General features: G+C 36.3%; 1 pseudogene across 1 annotated transcript; it reads right to left on the bottom strand.

Moving 5' to 3' along the window:
• Positions 1–3,296: 3,296 nt before the first annotated feature.
• LOC143851928 (putative disease resistance protein RGA4) lies at positions 3,297–18,087 on the bottom strand (annotated as a pseudogene). Its single transcript, XR_013236566.1, has 4 exons — positions 15,909–18,087; positions 13,888–15,815; positions 6,697–6,787; positions 3,297–3,608 (listed from the first exon to the last, which is right to left on the bottom strand). The product of XR_013236566.1 is annotated as a putative disease resistance protein RGA4 (transcript).
• Positions 18,088–19,580: the final 1,493 nt, after the last annotated feature.

Raw genomic sequence — 19,580 nt, 5'->3', positions numbered from 1 at the left:
CGAAGGGATTCACATCGGATTCATCACTAGAACCTCCACGGCTTGATCCACTAAGCTCGCTACGAGCCTCTCGGCATTCAAGACGCATGGTAAGTTGTTCAACTTTTCTTTGAAGCACTTGAAGTTCATCATCTCTTTCATCTCTCAAATCTTTCATCATTTGGTTACCACGCCTTCCTCTACCTCTTCGTGCCGCCATGAAAATCAAATCGAAGCTAGCCCAAGAGAGTATTGTTGGCTTTGATACCAGATAATGCGGGTGCTTAAGAGGGAAGAAGAAGAGAAATTAGAAATCAAGAACACAACTTAGAGAAGAAGATGGAAAATGGGAGCAAAGCTCAACCCAATTGATATTCCATCAATTACATAAGTTTATCAACATCCAAAATCCCCTTTAAAGATGGTTTCTAACTCTTTAAATAAAATAAAACTAAAACAAATTCGTTCAAGCTCCTCCACTAGTTAGCTTAGGGACTAACATAACATTAATTGCATTGGAACTCACTAACTTTGACTGTTTTGGGAACCCACAGACACAGTCCTAAAACTGCCATAACTTTCTACCCTCTTGTCCAATTTTTGAGCACAAATACATGTTGGAAAGATCTCAAAGATACCTACAACTTTGTAGTTTACTACTTTCCATAATTTTGCCATTTAGAGGTCCAAAAAAGAGGTTCAAAAATGGGCCAGCAACATTACTGCAGGAATGCACCTTGGAACTCCACCAAAACCACCTAGGCATGACATGGCTGCCATGTTGGAACTGCATCATTAACTTACCTACACTAGTGTGTAGAAACCGTTTTCTCCTTTTTTATTTATAAACTCATAAATTGTCACACGTTTTGATAACTACAATTGTAATTATTTCTTAAATATTTGAATTGATATTGGCACCTATTTTCTATTTTCATAAGGGAAATGTTATCAGCACTATGTATATTGATGAGGGCACTCCTCACTTTATTAAAAGTACGTTATGGTCCGCACTATTGGATGATCCAAACTGTCCATTAGATGGGCCACAGCCTAAATAGGTTGTGCCCCAAAAATTATTTCCATAGGTTGATCCCAACCCTCCGATCATTATAGTAGTGCTGATACCATTTCCCTTTCATAATTATAAAGTTTATGTTTTCATTCTATAAAATTAGGTTTGTCACAAATTATACTCTAGAATAATTTTTTTTCATTACCAGAGAAGATGATTTGATTCTAAAAAATTAAAATAATAATTCTCAGAAATGAGTTGAGAAACATGATTATGATTCTAGAAAGAATTCCAAAGAATAAAAAATGATTCTGATGTCAAGAATGGGAATCAATAGGATGGTTAAAGAACCGGTTTCTCATAATACAAGTCGACAGGGCCAACGTACTACTTCTCATTGGCGGGATATCAGATCATAGCCTCTGTGAGATATAACATGAAATCCAAACTAAATACTTTCCCCAATCATGGTCATAAAACATATCCGAAGCTTATCATAAATAAGAAATTAGAATCTCAAAAAACATGCTAGAATTTAATATAGATAACAATTTGTCACAAAACATATTTTGGTATTTTCATGAATAAAATATCCAGGTCTCAAGTTATTTCCAAATAGTAGAAATCTTGATAACACAATAGTTAGAAATCCTTTTTCAAGACATGCACAGCAATACATGTAAAATCATGTTGTCAAGACATGCGAAGCAAAAAATGGAAAATCTTTCAACAAGACATGCTAGACCCGGTTTGATGTTGAGAAAATCCGCTAGGTAAATCTGATCCGATCGTGCACAAATTAACAGAAAAGTAAAATAAGAAAACAAGCCACAAGATGAACATTGAGATTTTACATGGTTAGGCCAATTCCTTTCCTTGCTTCTCTCACCCAAGACCGTACTCCAAGAGTAACAAGAGAAAAAAACCCCGAGAACCCAAGAATCCAAGAAAACACCCAAGAAGAAACCCTTTTCTTCTCTCTTTCTCTCTCTTCTGCCTCTCTTCTTCTCTCTCCTCTCGCGTTCCCACTCTTGCCCTCCCACATATATTTACAAAGTTCTGTAAATCTATCTTTTCATGCGCTAATCCATAATTGTCGACTATGAATCCTCTTCCAATTAGGTATTTTCTTTCCTATTTCCCTCCTACAATCTCGTTCCCATTTGAATGGATTCTAATGGAGTTCACTCCCCATATTATAGGAAGTGAATGGAGTTTTCTCTCTGGTTTTTATTGTGAGATAGTTAACACCATATGCTTTTTTTTAATGGCAGGATAACTTTTATTAAACAGAAAAGGGAAAGGATAAACCTATATACTGAGAATATCTGAGTAAACCCCAAAATAAAGATAAAAAAATATTAAGCATAACCAAGTCATGGGGAAGAAAATAAAAAATCTCTAAATAGGCATAGCTATCACAGAATGAGCAATGCGAACAGCTTCGTCCGAAAGGGAGATACATCCAATCATTCATTTCAAGTAATCCAATGAGGTGAGAGAATGTCCATCACGTGGAGGCAGGCCGACTGTATTGTAACAAAGGTTTGATCACCACTATATTGTGACAAAGATTTGAAGGTCCCGATATATCTACCATCAGGAAGTTTTGAAATATTCTCAAATAGATTGGACACAGTGATATAGAACTACGATGACAGGATAGAAAGTTGCTAAGATAGTCTCTTGGACTATCGTTCAAAAAAAAAAAAAATTCCTGTCTGTAGGACTCATTTTTTTTTAATTAAAAATTGACTATTGGACTCTTACTCTTTTTTTTTAATAAAAAACTGTCTATTGGACTCTTCTATTTACAACAACCACATTTTGAGCCCTACATGTGCCTCGTTGATGTGAAAAGATACATTCATCCGACCGTGTACATATCCACCCTATTGTTGTTCAGACCACCTTCATTGGATGATCTTAGCCAATTGACTTATTAGGCCTCCTTTAGGATTTCCCCAACAGAAGTTTAAAGATTGATTTTCACAAGGCTTAATCTTTCAATGATTGTAGGACTTAGGGCATGAGACTGTGGCTTTGTGTTGCAACTACAAAGTTTGGGTTCAATCCATGCCTGTATACCTCAGAGAAAGAAAAAGACTAAAAGATCAAACAATGTTCTAACTTTTATTCAAAGATATCAACGCTGCCCACTAGTAAGGAAAGAAAAAATATTCATATAGATGGAGCTTGAAAAAAAAATTAGGTTGTGCATCCAAAGGCATTCAAAATAGAATTGCTAATGGAAATTTCATTGTTGGCCCTTTGGATTTTTTTGTTGCTATTAAGAATACTGTAATGCAACCGTCTAGACTTTTTTCTATGCTAAAAAACAAGAACAACATGCTCTTTCATTTCATAAATTCAATCACAGGCCAATCTATGAGTCTCCTTTAAGCATAAAACCAATATGACAGTACAAAAAGAATAACAACATACATATTTATATTGCAATCATGAATTGCATGCAAACCAATCATAGCTAAGTTTGTGGGGAGATAACATAACCATACATTATTACCTTCTGGACAGAGGGCCGCAGATACACATAATCTGACATTTTGTACTTTTTTCCAACTAGAGAAGGGTGCCGACAGAATTCGCTAACCTGAAATGGAAAGATTCGCTAACCTGAGATGGAAAGATTAACATGTAAGTTGAATTTATATTACTTGAATTTTAGCTCAAATTGATACATCCCTGATTTGTTGCATAGCTATATTACATAAACATAGAATTTCCAGAGAAATAACTCCATGGAATGTAAAGTTGGAGAAAAAACTACAGTACGACAAGTTCCTTACCTCATGTTCAACTGAAGCAACATCCAAACAAGTGACAAATTCAAAAAGTAATGAGTATTTAATGGAACGGTAACTGAATATTTAAGAAAGTACCCAATAGAGAAACAACATTAAAATGAATTTAATCACCACCAATCTTGATTCAAAATAAGTTATACACTAGTACACTTGCAATGGCAGTTAGGCTGCTGATAAGAAACTTATTTGGCCCCACTATTATTTAGTGAAGATTAAAACAATATATGGCCTTCTGTACTTTTTCTTCATGTCCTTGATAATATCCAACAAAGGTTGAGCAAATCTATCCGACCAGCAACAGTTTCACCAATTGATTTGATTGACCACCCAGTGGACATAGATCTATGGCTAGAATATGAGCAAGATGACATACTTCTCTTGGAACGTTGAGAATTATAATAAGATGATAGAATTTGCGCATACTGTTTAATCTCCATGGACATGCACATTTCTGAGAGATTTACTCTCTCAAGGATAGATACAAATTTTGCAAGATTGTTCATATTTTTTCAGTCTCAGAAGAGGAAAGAAAAGAACTAAATTCTTAAGGGGTGCTTGTTTGGCATCTAGATTTCTTTAGTTTAGTTTTTCTATGTGTTAGTAGGACATTGGTATAGGCCAATATGTAGAGATTTTTATTAGCAAATTCTTAACGTTTTGAACTTCCAATTCTGTTTACTGATGCAACCTAATAATATAAGTAATCATGGACAGTGTTTTAATATATTGCTCTGCTCTCGTATACATGAAGGCGAGATTGTCAATACATTTCAGTGTTACATTGCAAGCGACACAATCAAATTGGTTCACTACTTACACTGTTATTTAGTGGTAGGTTAACAATAATATGAATGTCAGTAAATTATTTTGGTATTTGCTAAAATTTGCAGTCTCTCACTATTTTTTTTAAGTATATCATATGGATTCTCTGTTAGTACAGTAATGTTTCCTTCAATGTAAGGCCAGTATCAAAGAATTATTAGAAGTTACAAAGTGAATGCCAGCTCCATGCACTCATAGTACAACACACCCATATACCCGAGTATTGGAACAGTTGGGATTCATACTGCTTGATAGGGTTGTGAAGAGTGGTCCCAACACCTTCGCCAGTTGCTCCAGACCATGTTTTTGTTTGAGGCTTGGAGAACATGGGGTTATCGGGCCCCAAGTTTCCAAAACTAAAAATCAAAAAATAATTTATTGAGTATTTGAATTTATTGTCCTATTTTACTCCAAGTAAAATAAGTTTTATCCAATACTTTAGAATGTCTTGCAACCATTTTATTCAGTAGGGTGACTGGCCATGTCAACTCAACTCAAGGCCATGACTAAAACCTGGTAAGCTTTCTGAATACAACCACACGCCTAGGCTACATTATTATTTTTAAAGATAAAAATATAACATTTGAAAATAAAACCCTGTGGTACAGCAAAATGGAACGAGATGTCCCAAGAAAGAAGGTACCAAGCAGGTGACTACAAAGATTAACAACTCTATAACCCAACCACTATGCCTAAGAAAAAACTAAATTTCAAAGAACCTGCCATCATGAAAACAGTGCCTGAAACAAAACAGCAACACAAAATGGATGAAACTTTCGTTGCGTGGATATCTGTAGCAGGATGAGGACAGGAACAGCAACACCTCTGACGTGTACCACGAACTACTGCAATGGGAGGGTGTTCTCAATGCTCTGCAAAGAGCTCTCCACGCTCTCTCCTTTGGTTCCTATTTGCAGATGTCGAAATCTAGTTGAAGAATGTTGGACTAAATTTGTATAGATAGAATTCTAACAGCCTTTTTGCTAATCTCCAAGGTCCATAGGACATTCTTCTACTACATCAATTGCATGGATCATCTTTGACTATAAGATTTCCAAATAGTTCTTGCTTGAAGATACAAAGAGCCGCCAAGAGTTCTACTTCATTAATCAATTGTAATCTTTGTTTATCTGTTTTTCATATAATAGAAAATTGTCATCTCTCCCATAGCACCATTTTCAAACCGCATAAAACACTTGTGTTTTCATTATATTACTTTTTTGTTTCCTTTTGTACGTGAGATAGAATTAGGCCTGTCAGATTTCTTTTTTTTTTATGGGCACCTGTCAGATTTCTACAACTCCTATTCATCTAGGGGGGACCAAAGCCTCCAATAAAATGATGCAAACTTTAAATTCATACCATCCAATATGCACAATTGAAGATAAATTGGTGGTAGGGCTCAACAGATGAAGAATCCAAAAGGGCTCAACTAGTAAGATTTCTAGGGCTGGACAAAACATGGTTTTGGTGTTGAAAAGCATACTACCGTTGCTCTGTTGCATCTGAAGCATCAGTCTTTCAAAACATGGTTTAGGTGTTGAAATGCATACTACAGTTGTGCTTTAGAATACACACTAGCAAAGCAAAGAAAAATTGTTAACAATGACAGAGCTTCAAAAAACAATTTTGGCTGTGCATCTAGAGGCATTTTACATAGAATTGGTAATGGAGATTTCATTATTGGCTATTTGAATTTGTGGTAGCTATTAAGAATATTGCAATTCAACTCTCTGGACTTGTTTCTTCTTCTTGTTTTTGTTATTCTAAAAAACGAACCACATATTCGGTCAAAAGACAATTCATGAGGCTCCTTTAGGAAATCCTGAAGCTTCAAACCAATATAACAATACAAAAGGAAAGGACAACGTGCTAATGGAAGATGCTGTGTTCTTCACTTATTACATAGACAGCGAAAAATAGTTTGTCAGCATCAAAATGTATGCAGATTTATCTTTGTGGTTGGTAAGGAGCAAATCATGAATTTCATAGTAACCAAGCATAACTTTCTTTGTACGGAGGTACGTATTGGTTATTACATTCTATACTTACATGATGTTCAAGATCCGTTCCAGACTGCATATTTAGATAATATGCCATTTCTATTGTTGCATGAGAGAATGGTGCCCTGAATTTGCTTAACCTGAAATGAAAAGATAAGCATGTAAGTTGACATATATATATTACTTGAACTTCACGTCAATTTGGTGCGAATTTGATTTATTGCTTAGATGGAGTACAAAAACATAACAATTTTGAGAGAAATAAAGTCATGGAATGTAAAATTGTAGAAAAATAACAGGATGAAAATTCTTTTCACTGTCATGTTCAACTAAAGCAACATCTAAACAAGTAAATAATTCAAACAATAATGGGTATTCACAAAAACGTAACTGAATAATAAAGAACTGAATGACCTTGTACTCAAAATTATAATTTGTTGGAAGAGTCTAGAGTGAGACAACAACAAAATTTTTGAGTAAAATTTTTGAAAGAGGACAGTATGATCTGTGTGGCATTTCCATTTTTTGGAGAGAGATGGATTAGATTTTTGAAAAGAAGATAGAATTGAGAACTATATAGAAGAGGAGGAAGGATCTATGGCTTCAAAGGGTGTAAGAAGGAAAAATGTGCATCTAATAGGAGGTTAAACTAAATCCCTTGTTACGAGAACTTGATCCCTATGCTATGTAATGGTGTAATATCTTCTATAGTCATGTGTGTGTGTGTGTGTGTGTGTGTGAGAGAGAGAGAGAGAGAGAGAGAGAGAGAGAGAGAGAGAGAGAGATCCTTCACAGGGAAGAATAATATGTTTCTCTTTGTTCTATTAATGAGCTTGACAATGAATTTTCCATGAAAGAATTTACCAAAAAATTGAAATACCATAATAAACAGAAATTAACATGCAGGGATAGGCAGAGATAGATGACATGTTTGAAATGTTCGCTAGTGCAGAATGTTCAACAAAGTCAAACTAAGAAGTGGCTAGATCAAATCCGAATCAAGTCAATGGCGACTTTCTTTCCAAGCAGGGGGAGAATGATGTCATCCAAAGTGATGAATGGAAAGACCACATTCAAGGTAAAAAAGATAATCTCATTGGATGGCTTTTGATGCAATCTAGTTTTGGTTTTTGGCAAGATGTTCACTTGTGTGGCGTTCTAAAATGGTGACTTGAATGAAAACCCAATGGCGACTTTCTTTCCAAGCGGAGGAGAATGCAGTCATCCAAAGAATAGAAGTCACATGGTTCACAAGGAGGAGGGCATCTTTGCCATTTACCATGATAAAAGTGGACGAAATTAAAAAGAATAAAAAAAAGAGTAGAAAAGGCTTTGTTGAGTTGAGTTGAAAAGAAAGAGTAGAAAAGGAAGTTAACATAAAAAGGAGGCATATTGGCAAGTCTGCTGTCAGTTGGTATGATTAAGGGTGGACTAGAAGTTTCAGGCTACAGGCTGTATGGTTTTTTACACTTGTGGGATGTCACGTACCCTCTCTTGTATTTACTCTTACAGCAATAAAAAAAACTGTTAAACTTTAAAAAAAAAAAAACATAAAAAGAAGGAATTTGAATAGAGAAAACAATGATGGTCAATCTACTGTGACCACATATTGCGGGTCCAAATGGTAGTTATGAGTTGTCAATCGTTGACCTATATGCATTGTAGATTGTTTCTAGGATGAATGCAGTTAGTATTTGAATTTTCCATGCATTGTAGGTTGCATAACTTTACCTTTCATAGTTTGCTACTCCTTATAAGTTGTTTGAAGTCTTTAATGATAGCCTATATCAGATAAGGGAGTTGGTTCATGTATGGAACTTTTGATTGGTATGACATTTATACTCGTAAGATTGAAAGCTGGTAATTTTGATGAAAATAGAATTGACGAGCAGCCTTTCTTCCCTTCAACTTCTGGTTGATGTTAAATGATATGTGATTTGTACCTATGTCCTCCACATCCTTCTTTGCGATTTGTACCTATGTTCTATCTATTTGTATTTGGATAGCTTTGAATTTTCGTCAAACATGTAATAGGAGAAATAGTCATCGTTTGTTTCTCGAAAGTAGGTAAATCAAAATTTAGTAGTTTTTTTATAGTTTAGAAATTGCTTTTTCTGAGTTTTCTAAGCAAAGAATATTATTAGTTACTTAAGTTTCAATAGTTATAGCGTACCAAGGAGACATTTTTTGGGGTTCATTTAGAAAGTACTATCAGTCTAGGATTAGAAACTTATGGTGTAGACATTAGAAGAAGCTTTTTGTACAAGGACTCTCCACATAATTATGGTAAGCTTTCAATGGAAAAGTTTATGATTATTCCCTTCAATGGAACATTTTATTCACAAACAATTCATGATTGCTAATTTTAAAGGATCTTTATTATTGCTTCTATGAAAAAAAAGTTCATGATTTTGGATTTTTTTTATTTATTAGGAAATCTCTATAGGAATCACTAAAATTTTCTATCTCACTACTTCATTATTCCGATTCAAGTTTTTTGGGTGGGTAAGCTGGGGTTTGGGGGACTCCTACCAGGGAATTTATGAAAGAAAAGTATTATAATCGTATATAATGCTCTCTTGATCTATCAATGGATACATTATGAAAAGGTTCGAGGGGATGATGGGGAGAGGGATGTTCATCCCCTTGGGCAGCATGTTTTTGACAAATAGATGGCTGCAGCATTGGTTTCTCTTCATACATTAAAAAAATCTTCCAATTCATGTTGTCTTTACTTTTGATTTATGTCAGTTATACATTAATCATGACTACTAGATATGCATGTTCCTAATAACTGTCTGAAGTTCCAGCAATCATGTTTTCATATTGGGCTCTGGAGGATTGGCATGAATCAACAGGGATTAATTTTTATACATTAAGGCTGAGATCAATAGACAAATATGGAAAAAGGAACGATCAGTCCCTTCCAATGAAGCTTAATTTTTATATTTTGTCATGTAAGATGAACTCTATTTATGAATATGGATCATGCTATAATCCTCCTTCCAAAAGGTAAATTATAGTTAGAAGCCAAGGTTTTGATTCTAATAGTAGTAGAAATAACAAAATGCAACAAGGATATTCCTATTGGGTAAGCCAAAGGGTCATCCCTGTGAACCAAAAAGGAGAAGATAGTATGGGCATTTGGAGGTTTGAATAAAGGAATATTTCCTTCTTTATGAAAATTGTCTGATCTCTGCTTCAAGGAAATTTAATCTAGTCTGGATATGGAGGTACTATGATGGAAGAAAGACAATTTTCTCTAGATGTTGCAAGATGACTTGACATTATTGGATAGGGTGGTTGATAGTTCAGGATCAAGAAAAATCCAAAACAACCTTGCATGTGATTTTACAAAAGCAAATTGGTCATTTGACTGAAATCCCTATATAGAACCTTAGTATGATGCCAATGAAATGAACTCTTCCCAACCAAATTGGCTTGAGAACATGTTCACTCTATAGAAACTGCCTAATATAGGATTGGGTTTATATTAAAGGAAATAACAAGCCTATTCTAACATAATATTGTTTCATAAATAGGCACCCAAAAGGAAATTCTTTACAAAGAAGAAGTAAAAGGTTAACTTTTTGTTGTCTACTATATTGTATTAATTCTGAATCCAGAAACCAAAATCCCCCATTTATCCTATTTTTGTACAAGAAATCATGGAAACAGTCTTTCAAATCACATTTAGTCCCAACTGAGACTTTTGACTAACCTCGGTGGATGGATAAAGGCATCCAAAAATGACGGAGAAGGGGAAACATATGGAAACAGGCAGGGATCATTCTTTTTTTTTTGGGGTAGGTAAGCTAGGATGTAACCTCCAACTTCTTTATCATTCTTTATTTGGTAGGCCTAAACTAAAAGAGTAGATGAGGATTTGAAAGAAATTGGAGAAAGTTTAGGGCAATAAAAAGTTGCAACTAAGAAAGGTCCAATGGAGCATTTTAAGTTAACATGTATGTGTGTGTTTTTTTAACTCTTTCTTATCTAACAAAAAAGAAGTCAATATGTCAGTGTGTTTGCATGTCTGTGTTTTTAATTTTTCTTATTTATCAAAAAAATTCAACATGTGTGCGCGCGTGTGAGAAAGAGGGAGAGATAAAGACAGAGGTATAGGCAAGAACTCAACTCAACTCAACTCAACTCAACAAAGCCTTTGTCCCAAACTAGTTGGGGTCGGCTAAATGAATCCTTTAGAAAAACTTCATGAAGAAGGTGAAAGGAATCTACCCGGCTCTAACGCCGGCTCTAGTTGGGTTCTTCTACGTGGATCATTTTCTTCCATTCTATCCTATCCAAGGTCATGTTCTATGTTATGTTCCTAGCTGTCAAGTCTTTCCTCACTGTTTCTACCCAATTTGTTTTCGGTCTGCCCCTACCTCTTTTTACTCTATCAATTTGGCACGAGTCACCGCTTCCCACCGGAACATCCAAAGGCCTATATTGGAATGTCCAAACCATCTTAAGCGGTGCTCTCTCATCTTCTCCTCAATTGGTGCCACCCCCACCTTTTTTACGAATGTCTTTATTTTTAATTCTATCTAACCTTGTGTGGCCACACATCCATCTAAGCATTCGCATCTCCGCTACACTCATCTTATGCACATGCTGCTTCTTGGTGACCCAACATTCTGAGTCGTACAGCATGATTGGCCTCACAACTATCTTATAAAACTTTCCCCTCAACTTGGTAGGGATTTTACGGTCGCACAGAACGCCTGTGTTTTTCACAGCCTTTCCCAAGCCATGATAAAGGAGGAGGGTTGGCGTCAGGTTGGCAGCCGGCCATAAAAATTTGCCACTCTTCTATGAAATGAGTCCTAAAGAAGTATAGCAAGTTGGAAAATTAATTCAATGTTGATGCTAAGTTCTAATAGAAGTTGGTGTCATAAATGCAAAAGAGAAACCTTTAGACACCACTCCATCTTCTTATAAGCATATGGAATGTAACTATTTACAAATCAAATCACTAATAAAAAAGATACAAAGAAATGATAACAAGGAACGACCAATGAATAGAAAGCTCAATAAAAATCCATGGTGGCATGTTTGATATTGATAAAGTTAATTGTGCAAAGATCTTAGGTACACACATTGATCAAATTCTTAATACATACAATTCTTTTCTTCTAGAGAAACTGAAACTAATTGAAAAAGGAGAACAGAGAAAAATGAAACAAATACTGCACCAAAGGAAGAAGCCAATAATAAAGGAAAAGAAAAGAAAATCACATAAGAACCAAAGCAGTCTGAACAGGGCTTAAATTCAGCGATGGGTACTCGGTAAATTCATCCCAGTTGGATTTTTTTTGCTACAAAAAAGGTAACAATTTATTGTAGACTACTAGGTAAGTAATTTGAAAATTAATGAAGAAAAAATGTAAGAACCACTCTACTAGCATCATATCAACTAATGTCAGATTTGATTTTAGAGAAGACAAATTCAACCCAGAAATACAACAAAGAAAAACATTTAACCTACTTTGAACCATGTAAGACAGAATTTTGTAATGGCATCTAGACTTTCTTTGAGTAGATGTTTTTTCCAGCATCATGTTGCTCTATCCTAATCTATAGAGCTAGAACAAAGAGCATTCTACTAGCATCACATCGACTAATATGGAATTTGATTTTAGATTAAAATATCTCAACCTAGACATACTAACAAATAAAGCATCTAAACCTTCTGGTCGGAGTCCCGCCTAACCCCATCTTACCCATAAAAAAAGCATCTAAACCTGCTTTGAACTATGTAAAACATGATTTTGTTTTGGAACTATAACTTCTTTGAGTAGAGATGTGTTTGCCACTATCATGGTGTTCCATACTAAGCTAAAAGAAACTAGATTAGAGAGTTTTCGAATTTTTGTTTCTGTTTAATGACTGTAAGTAATAGATGTATGCATTGTATCAAAGCATTCATTTTTTTAATCTCTTTTGAGGTTCTTAAGCATTACTAATTTGAATGTTAGGAGTAAAAGAAGTGTAAATGAAAAAGGCTTCTAATATACACAATACCAAAATGCATGAACAATAATTGTATATCTCGGGATCAACAAATAGCCAAGCCTGATATCCCTAAACATTAGCAGATGGAAGTTGTCTATGGTAACTGACTTAGCACCTCCTAACTTTAAAATACTTATGCATTAGTGAAACTAACTTAATTATGTGTAGGACATATAACCCAAACTTGTGGAGACTAAAATATTTTCTTCTTTCAAAATTCAATGCAATGAAATGTATCTCTTTTCTCAGAAAATCAGAAAAAAAGAAAAGAAAATTAGAAAAAATTGAGCCCATACAACATTTGGGCTTAAAATCATTTTTGTCCATTGTTATAAAAAAATGAGAAGAAAAGAGGGGCTGAGATATTAGTAAGTAATTTTTGAGATTTAAAGAGAAAATCAGTATGTTTGGGTTGGAGAAGAAGGTCCTGGAATTTCTGCTTTGTCTTTTTGTTTATAAGAACTTGAAATTCCAATAAAATGTGTCCGTGTGTGTGTGAGAGGTACACACAAGATGAAAAATTAACAGAGTTTTGATGCTCAGTTCTAACAGAAGTTGGTATAATAAATTCAAGAGGGAAACCTTTAGAGTTTAGACATGATTTCATCTTCTTATAAGTATAGGGAATGTAAACAATTGCAAATGAAATCATGAATCAAATAACATTTAAAGCAAACCAACACTTAATAAAAAGAAAGAAGATTTGAAGAGTTGGTACAAGATCAATTAATATGAATGATACCATAGAGTTCAAAACAGAGCATAAATTCAATGAAGCATGTAAGGTAAATTCATCCTAGTTAGGGTTCCTTTTGTCTTAAACAAGTCATAATCTACTGTATGGCAAGACTAAGACAAGAAATTTTGAGATATAATGAAAAATTAAAGAACCTGAAAAAAAAATCTCGTATGAGTGTCCTTTCTTTATGAGCCTGGAATTCCAGTAAAATTAACTGTTTCCTTTGTTTTGTAAGAAAGTGAAAGAGAGAAAATGAGGAAATGAAAAGAGATAGAGAGAAATTGAGGTTTACTATTCTTTAAAATAAATAATGGATTGAAATCTATTCATATGATTAATAAAATCCAAGAGCCCTAATTTCGGATTGAACCTCTAGCTCAATGGTTAAGGCTTTTTCATCAACCTGGAGGTCGGAGGTTCAATCCCATCTTACATACCAAAAATAAAATAAAACAAAAGCCAAGAGGAGAGACAGTCGTGTACCTTCTCCAGAGTAGTCTTCAAACCCACGAGTCATTTATCCATATTCTGGGGATGTGTGAGATATTGGGCCAATATTGGCCTGCGTCCTTTTGACACTGATTCTCTACTTCCGGACAGCCACTAATTACTAATTGCTGAAGCATGGTGGGCAGCCCATCCTCCGGCAAGGAAAGGAGTTGAGGACAATTACCAATGGCCAATTTTTCGAGGGAGGTGAGGTTCTTCAACATCCCCTTGGGCAGGGATTTCAGATTATCACACCATTTGATATCGAGGGTTTTAAGCGTGGGGGGCAGTAGCATGCTTGGAGAGAATTCGAGTTGTGAACATTCAGAAATATTCAAGGTTTGGAGGGACGTAAGGTTGTTAGAAAAAATTTCAACATTCTCAACTGAGAGAAATGTAAGCATGTCGAGCATTCCCTCTGGAAACTGCTGCATTAGAGGGCACTTTCTAACTGTCATTCTACGAAGGCCGATGATGTTTGGCAATGACTCTAGTTGTGGACAGTTAGTAATATATAATTGTTCGAGGGAGGTGAGGTTATTACGCATCCCCTTGGATAGGGACTTGAGATTAGGACAGTTGATGATCCAGAGAGATGTAAGCGCGGTGGGTAGCTCCTCCTCGCCTGCCAATGACTCTAATTGCGGACAATTGCTAATTTTCAATTCTTTGAGGGATGTAAGGTTGCTGAAAATCCCTCTGGGCATGGATTTAAGATTAGAACATGAGAATATCTTAAGGGATTGAAGAGAGATGGGCAGTTCCTCCTCTAGCAAGAATGGGCATTGAGTAACCAAGTCCAGACGTTGGAGGGAGCTCAGTTTTCCTAGCCCCCTTGTAGGCAAACACTTGAGGCTATCACAACCGTTGGATATCTCCAGAGATCTAAGTGTGATGGGAAGGCCTTCCTCATCGTCTCCCAATGACTCGAGTTTACGACACCCCTGAATTTTTAAATCTTGGAGAGAAGGAAGGTTATGCAACCCGACCTCCTTTGACCAAGACACCAACTCATTACAGTAAGAGACCTCCAATTTCTCAAGTGCGGTTAAGGGTTGAAGAAATCCAGGGGGTAAGGATATCAAGCCTTTAATAGAGCAAATTAGTAACGACTTTAGAGTAGTGGGGCAAGAAACCGAGGCCAATACCATCTCATTACAGTCTCGTAATTCCAAACTATTAATGGTGGGAGGTGGGGAAGACTTTGCAGCTTAGGACAATTGGATATTTTTAGTGTACCAAGGCATGGCATGTCCCCTTCCCTTGCTCCACACCATTCCTCCAAATTCGGCATGTCTACCAACTCTAACTTCTCCAATGATGGAAAACCCTTAATAACCTTATTGGATCCACCAATAAACTCACCTTCAATATGTTTCAACCCATCCATTCCATTAATCTCGAGCTTCTTGAGGAAAGGTAGCTGCCCAAGGGGTGGAAGCTGTTGGCAATTGAGACATTGAATGAGACTAACAGTGCTCAGATTCATCAGATTATTGTTCATCATCCACCTGGGGAAACTAACACCACCATATGATAAAATCTTTAGGGTTTTGATGTTGGTGTGAGGTTCGAGGCCTTCAAGTACCTCCTCATCAACTGCAACATGTCGTGGATTATTATTGCTCCATTCCAACGTCAACTCGTCAATGTGCTCTTTCTTCTTCAAATTGGCATCCTTGCCTTCCTTCTTATCTATCACATTCTCTAAATTTGAAATGTGAGTATTTCCCCTCAACTCTGTCAAGTTCTTTAACTCCCTTATTCCACATCCACTCTCTTGGCCCACAACAAATATAGTCAAAGTTTGAAGACTTATTAATTTCCCAAGTTCCGGCGGCGTAGAAATTTTACAACCCTTCAAAGCGAGATGTCGTAAGTTAATCAGGTTGCTGGTTTTCTTTGGTAACTCAGCAAGTTGCCTGCAATAACAGAGTTTCAGTGTTTGCAGATTATAGAGGCTAGTTATTGATTCAGGCAAGGTTGCAATTTTCGTATAAGAGAGATCAAGGTACCTCAAATATTTTAATTTGCCAATACAATCCGGCAATTCTCTGATAAAAGTACTGCTCAAATCTAACGCCCGTAAGCATCTCAATTTTAGGAAGAAATCATGAGCAACTTGCTTAGTGAGTGTTTGGTGTTTTTGCAACAGCAGAAATGTGCGTAATCTCTCGGATTCATTAAAGGACTCAAAAATTAGTGAGCCTTCATCGCATTGCCATACCGATGTACGACGAACCTTTGCAGGGACATTCCAACACTCAACGTCCTCCAATTTATGATTACTAGTTTCCATTCTAAAGTATTCGTCACCGGAAATGGATCGTGCAAGGTCATGAATCAAGTCATGCATCTTGTAAGACCCTCCAGAATATTTAAAGAACGACCTCCATGTCAAGTCATCAAAATACTCAGAACCAATGTCTTCCAATCGCTTCCTTCCTTCAGGTTGGATAAATCCTTCTGCAATCCATAGTTGGATTAGAGTGTCCTTGTCAAATTCATAATCCTTTTGAAACAACGAGCAATACACAAAGCATTGTTTCAGACATGCAGGTAAGTGATCATAGCTAACCTTTAGTATTGGAATAATATCATCTTTCATCTCTGATATTTCCCACATATCACTTTCAAGGATATTCTTCCACTTTTTCTCATCAGTATTTGAACCTAGGAGACCTCCAAGAGCTTCTATTGCCAAAGGCAATCCATTGCACTTTTTCACAATCTCTTTTCCAATTGCTACTAAGTTCGGAGATACATCTGAGCTTCCCACTATGAATGCCCGTTGTGTAAACAGGGACCAGCCGTCATCCTCGTCTAAACAACCCAAATTATAGGCGGGGATTGTGCCCATGATTCTAGAAACTCTAGAGCTCCGCGTAGTAACTATAATTCTGCTCCCTTTTGCCCCGAAACTGAATGGGGGCTGTAGCCTCTGCAAGTCATTAGGATTGTCATGCCATACATCGTCTAGAACGAGTAGAAATCTCTTGCCACTCAATTCTTCCTTGAGTCTAACTTGAAGTGGATCGATTCCGTTAAGATCACAAGGTTTTTTTGTCACTGATTCCACAATTGCTTTTGTTATTCTGCACATATCAAAATCTTCAGAGACGCAGACCCATCCTCGAACTGGAAAATGATCTCCCACCAGTTTATCGCTGTAAATAAACTGGGCGAGAGTTGTCTTTCCGAGGCCCCCAATGCCGACAATCGGAATAACAGAGATATCCTTGGATGACGACGACGACGATGATGATGCAAATTCATCCAACAACAATTTTACTATCTCCTCTTTATCGTTAACCCGACCGCATATTTTTGATTCATCTACTAACGAGCTCATCTGTGGTTGCCTTTTTAGTTCACGCCGCCTCGCTCCATCTCCTTGTTTCAGATGAAAGTGATGCCTATCCTGTCCAATCTTATCCAATCTCTCCCGAATTTCTTTTATCTTACTTCCTATCTCATGTCGAAACTTAACTGGGTTGGAAGTAAAACAAGAGAAGCATAAGCTGCGCACCTGCTTCCTGTTACTGGTTTGGATATTTCCTTCCAATTTTGATCGGAGCACTTCAGTTGTAAACTCGTCCACTACATCATCTGCATCGTAAGCAACATCCTTAAGCTTCCGAAGCCAATCTTTCACTGCATTACTGCTTACTTGCTGTTCTTCAGCATCTTGAAGCACAGCTTGAATTGCAGACAATGTGGTGGATAGGTTTTGGACCTCTTCATCAACACCCCATAGTAATTTAATCTCTTGTATGATCAAATCCATCAATTTGCCAACGATTGTATCAACAAGAGGGGACAGGAATAGATCTGCCATACCTTCTTCCTGTAGTGGAGAGAAGAACCAGAGAAAGAAGCAACGAGCTAACAAATTGTGCTTCAGAAAAAGCAAGATTAGATCACTATGAACTCAAAACGCCTCTGTTTTTTCTAGCACAGAGAGCCTCTTGCAGTGGGGAAAAACAGGTAATGGATCATTCTTTTGACGTAAAATGGGTGTAAAACAAATTTTACAGAGGCAAAAAAGTAAGTTTGATTGTGACTGCCACACCAAAAAGAAAAAGATGCCATGATTCATCTTTGATCTAAACCGTTTAGAGTTTTCCAGGAAAAGCTAAGTCGTTTATTTTTTAGGCCTTAATCTTACTGTATGGCATGTGACCATGACCATAGGGCCTATAGCCTTGTGGCCCTTCAGATAATAGAAGCAAGTCCTCATATGTGACTTGATTTTGATTATAATATTAATCTTGATAGTTTATGTATCCAAAGTCTACAAGGGCAGTTGGGACATACGGAAAAGCTTTTAAATATCATAAAAAACAAAAAAAATTCAATGCTTACCAACCACGTCCTAAATTTCCATTCCTACCAAACATATCCTAAATTTTCAACAAAAGCAAAGAAGATTTCAAATTTTACAAAACAAAATCATGGAAAATGAGTATCCAAAGTCTACAAGGTTGGGACATACGGAAAAGCTTTTAATGTAAGCTCTTGTATGACTGAATCCATCAATTTGCCAACGATTGTATCAACAAGAGGTCTCCACTAATAGATCTGCCATACCTTCTTCCTGTATTGGAGAGAGAAAAACCAGAGAAAGCAGCAACGAACTGACAAATTGTGCTTCAAAAAAAAAAGATTAGATCACTATGAACTAAAAACGCCTCTGTTTTTTAGCACAGAGAGCCTCTTGCAGTGGGGAAAGACTAGTGGATCATTCTTTTGACGTAAAATGGGTGTAAAACAAAGTTTACACCGGTTTGATTGTGAGTGCCAGACCAAAAAGAAAAAGATGCAATAATTCATCTTTGAGATTTATGAGGCCTTGCTTTGGATCTCCATGCTCTGATGGGATCACACTAGTCGTCCATCTCAAATGATAGTATAGCAGTAGTGAGGAGATTTCTACTAATCAAATGGGGCCCATTCATTGTTCCATGTGGCCTACAAGGAGCATCAAACAATACCAACCCACATTAAAAAACAAAGTTTGATTGTGCCAACACTCCATTAAAAGTCAAAGATGCATCTAACCCATTCACATGCTCAAGCCAGCTAGCACCACACATTAGAAAAAAGCTAAGGTGGAGGGCTCACTTGAAGAAAGATAAAAAAAATCTTAGTACGAGTTTCATCCCTTGCAACATTAAATAACTAGGCAAAACTTGGATCAATACTGGAATCAAATGGAGAAAATCCAAGAACGAGTTTAGGACTAAGAAAATAGCTCCTCTACAACATGATATTGGTTGCACCCGTTTTTTTTTCAAATCAATCATGTTTAGGGCTTTGCAAGAAAAGCTAAGTGGTTGATTTTTTAGGCCCTAATCTTACTGTTTGGCATGAGACCATGACCATGGGCCGATAGCCTTGTGGCCCTTCAGATAATAGAAGCAAATCCCCATATGTGACCTGATTTTGGTTATAAAATTAATCTTGATAGTTTATGTATCCAAAGTCTACAAGGGCAGTAGGGACATATGGAAAAGCTCATAAATATCAGCAAAAACAAAAAACCAATCCAAGGAACAATTTTCCATGCTTACCAAACATGTCCTAAATTTTCATCAAAAGCAAAGAAAATTTCAAATTTTACAATACAAAATCATGGAAAATGAGTCAGTCAATTGTTAGAGAACTTATTTTCGAGGGTCCAATTG

Source organism: Tasmannia lanceolata, unplaced genomic scaffold, assembly GCF_043159265.1.
Source record: "Tasmannia lanceolata isolate RefF3 unplaced genomic scaffold, GAP_Taslan_0.1 ptg000018l, whole genome shotgun sequence".
Taxonomy (NCBI): domain Eukaryota; kingdom Viridiplantae; phylum Streptophyta; class Magnoliopsida; order Canellales; family Winteraceae; genus Tasmannia; species Tasmannia lanceolata.
This window is presented reverse-complemented; position numbering and strand designations above follow the sequence as displayed.